This window comes from Sander vitreus, chromosome 20, assembly GCF_031162955.1.
Source record: "Sander vitreus isolate 19-12246 chromosome 20, sanVit1, whole genome shotgun sequence".
In the NCBI taxonomy this organism is placed as follows: domain Eukaryota; kingdom Metazoa; phylum Chordata; class Actinopteri; order Perciformes; family Percidae; genus Sander; species Sander vitreus.
This window is the reverse complement of record NC_135874.1, coordinates 29,072,517-29,076,571: the sequence shown is the minus strand read 5'-3', so window position 1 is coordinate 29,076,571 and position 4,055 is coordinate 29,072,517.

Below are 4,055 nucleotides of genomic sequence, written 5' to 3'. Positions count from 1 at the left end.
ATCATTCTGACAGAATGATGGGTTTCCTAAAATGTTAATATGCTAATCAGACAAATAAGTAACACAAGGAATTAGCCTTGGTGGGTGGAGCCATAACTTAACATGATAAACATAAACATATTAAAAACAAATGTGTACAATACCACTATATGGCTGTGTGGTTTAGTGCAATATATAGTTTGTGCAACAGTCAGGTGAGACTGTCCTCCCTAAAACCCCCCCTAGGGTCTGCTAGTGAATGTATCTGAGGGGGGGTCCCTTACCCCTAGGGTCTGCTAGTGAATGTATCTGAGGGGGGGTCCCTTACCCCTAGGGTCTGCTAGTGAATGTATCTGAGGGGGGGTCCCTTACCCCTAGGGTCTGCTAGTGAATGTACCTGAGGGGGGGTCCCTTACCCCTAGGGTCTGCTAGTGAATGTACCTGAGGGGGGTCCCTTACCCCTAGGGTCTCCTAGTGAATGTATCTGAGGGGGGTCCCTTACCCCTAGGGTCTCCTAGTGAATGTATCTGAGGGGGGGTCCCTTACCCTTAGGGTCTGCTAGTGAATGTATCTGAGGGGGGGTCCCTTACCCCTAGGGTCTGCTAGTGAATGTACCTGAGAGGGGGTCCCTTACCCCTAGGGTCTGCTAGTGAAATGTATCTGAGGGGGGTCCCTTACCCCTAGGGTCTGCTAGTGAATGTACCTGAGGGGGGTCCCTTACCCCTAGGGTCTGATAGTGAATGTACCTGAGCCAGGGGGGTCCCTTACCCCTAGGGTCTGCTAGTGAATGTATCTAAGGGGGGTCCCTTACCCCTAGGGTCTCCTAGTGAATGTACCTGAGGGGGGGTCCCTTACCCCTAGGGTCTGATAGTGAATGTACCTGAGCCAAGGGGGGGGGGTCCCTTACCCCTAGGGTCTGCTAGTGAATGTACCTGAGAGGGGGTCCCTTACCCCTAGGGTCTGCTAGTGAATGTATCTGAGGGGGGGTCCCTTACCCCTAGGGTCTCCTAGTGAATGTATCTGAGGGGGGGTCCCTTACCCCTAGGGTCTGCTAGTGAATGTATCTGAGGGGGGGTCCCTTACCCCTAGGGTCTCCTAGTGAATGTATCTGAGGGGGGTCCCTTACCCCTTAGGGTCTGCTAGTGAATGTATCTGAGGGGGGGGGTCCCCTTACCCCTAGGGTCTGCTAGTGAATGTATCTGAGGGGGGGTCCTTTACCCCTAGGGTCTGCTAGTGAATGTATCTGAGGGGGGTCCCTTACCCCTAGGGTCTGCTAGTGAATGTATCTGAGGGGGGTCCCTTACCCCTAGGGTCTCCTAGTGAATGTATCTGAGGGGGGTCCCTTACCCTTAGGGTCTGCTAGTGAATGTATCTGAGGGGGGGTCCCTTACCCCTAGGGTCTGCTAGTGAATGTACCTGAGAGGGGGTCCCTTACCCCTAGGGTCTGCTAGTGAATGTACCTGAGGGGGGTCCCTTACCCCTAGGGTCTGCTAGTGAATGTATATGAGGGGGGGGGGTCCCTTACCCCTAGGGTCTGCTAGTGAATGTACCTGAGTGGGGGGTCCCTTACCCCTAGGGTCTGCTAGTGAATGTATCTGAGGGGGGGGGTCCCTTACCCCTAGGGTCTGCTAGTGAATGTATCTGAGGGGGGGTCCCTTACCCCTAGGGTCTGCTAGTGAATGTATCTGAGGGGGGGGTCCCTTACCCCTAGGGTCTCCTAGTGAATGTACCTGAGGGGGGTCCCTTACCCCTAGGGTCTGCTAGTGAATGTACCTGAGGGGGGGTCCCTTACCCCTAGGGTCTGCTAGTGAATGTATCTGAGGGGGGGTCCCTTACCCCTAGGGTCTGCTAAACGTTTGTTTAAAAGCATAATTAGGACGGAAATGTACGGTGGCCCTGAAGTGCAAATCACAACAGCAAATAGAAAAACAGCAAATATGAAAACCCGACAACAAATAGGAAAACACGACAGCAAACAGGAAAAACACGACAACAAACAAGAAAACACGACAACAAATAGGAAAACACGACAGCAAACAGGAAAACACGACAACAAACATGAAAACACGACAACAAACAGGAAAACACGACAACAAATATGAAAACACGACAGCAAACAGGAAAACACGACAACAAATAGGAAAAAACACGACAGAAAAACACGACAACAAATATGAAAACACGACAGCAAATATGAAAACACGACAACAAACAGGAAAACACGACAACGAATATGAAAACACGACAACAAACAGGAAAACACGACAACAAATATGAAAACACGACATCAAACAGGAAAACACGACAACAAACGTGAAAACACGACAACAAATAGGAAAACACGACAACAAACAGGAAAACACGACAACAAACAGGAAAACACGACAACAAATAGGAAAACACGACAACAAATAGGAAAACACGACAACAAATAGGAAAAACACGACAACAAACAGGAAAACACGACAACAAACAGGAAAACACGACAACAAATAGGAAAACACGACAGCAAATAGGAAAACACGACAACAAATAGGAAAACACGACAACAAATAGGAAAACACAACAACAAACAGGAAAACACGACAACAAACAGGAAAACACGACAGCAAATATGAAAACACGACAACAAACAGGAAAACACGACAGCAAACAGGAAAAACACGACAACAAATATGAAAACACGACAACAAATATGGAAAACACGACAACAAATATGAAAACACGACAACAAACATGAAAACACGACAACAAACATGAAAACACGACAACAAAAGGGAAAACACGACAACAAATATGAAAACACGACAACAAACAGGAAAACACGACAGCAAATATGAAAACACGACAACAAACAGGAAAACACGACAACAAATAGGAAAACACGACAGAAAACACGACAACAAACAGGAAAACACGACAGCAAATATGAAAACACGACAACAAACAGGAAAACATGACAACAAATATGAAAACACGACAACAAATAGGAAAACACGACAACAAATAGGAAAACACGACAACAAATATGAAAACACGACAACAAATAGGAAAACACGACAACAAATATGAAAACATGACAACACGACAACAAATAGAAAACACGACAACAAATATGAAAACACGACAACAAATATGAAAACACGACAACAAATATGAAAACACGACAGCAAATAGGAAAACACGACAACAAATATGAAAACACGACAGCAAATAGGAAAACACGACAACAAATATGAAAACACGACAACAAACAGGAAAACACGACAACAAATAGGAAAACACGACAGCAAATAGGAAAACCACGACAACAAATATGAAAACACGACAACAGCAATACGTAACCTGTTCTGCAGGTATTCCTCACAAAGGTGGAAGTGTTCCCTCGTTTAGAAGAAGTCTCCCAGCTAATCCTGCCTTGTTCTACTGAAGTTGGAGAAACAGCTAGCTTAGCTCATGTAGTCCTTACCTAGCTACTGAGCATGTAGTCCTTACCTAGCTACTGAGCGTAGTCCTTACCTAGCTACTGAGCGTGTAGTCCTATACCTAGCTACTGAGCGCGTAGTCCTTACCTAGCTACTGAGCGCGTAGTCCTTACTCAGCTACTGAGCGCGCAGTCCCACGCTAGCTACCGAGCCGCCGTAGTCCTTACCAAAGCAGCTACTGAGCATCTGGTCCTTGCCTAGCTACTGAGCGTGTGGTCCTTACCCTAGCTACTGAGCCTGTAGTCCTTACCTAGCTACTGAGCGCCTAGTCCTTACCTAGCTACTGAGCGTGTAGTCCTTACCCTAGCTACTGAGCGTCTAGTCCTTACCTAGCTACTGAGCATGTAGTCCTTACCTCAGCTACTGAGCGTGTAGTCCTTACTCTGGCTAGCTTATGTAGTCCTTACCTAGCTACTGAGCATGTAGTCCTTACTCTAGCTACTGAGCATCTGGTCTTACCTAGCTACTGAGCTGTGGTCCCTACCTCAGCTACTGAGCGTGTAGTCCTTACCTAGCTACTGAGCGTGTAGTCCTTACTCAGCTACTGAGCGTGTAGTCCTCACCTAGCTACTGAGCGTGTAGTCCTTACCT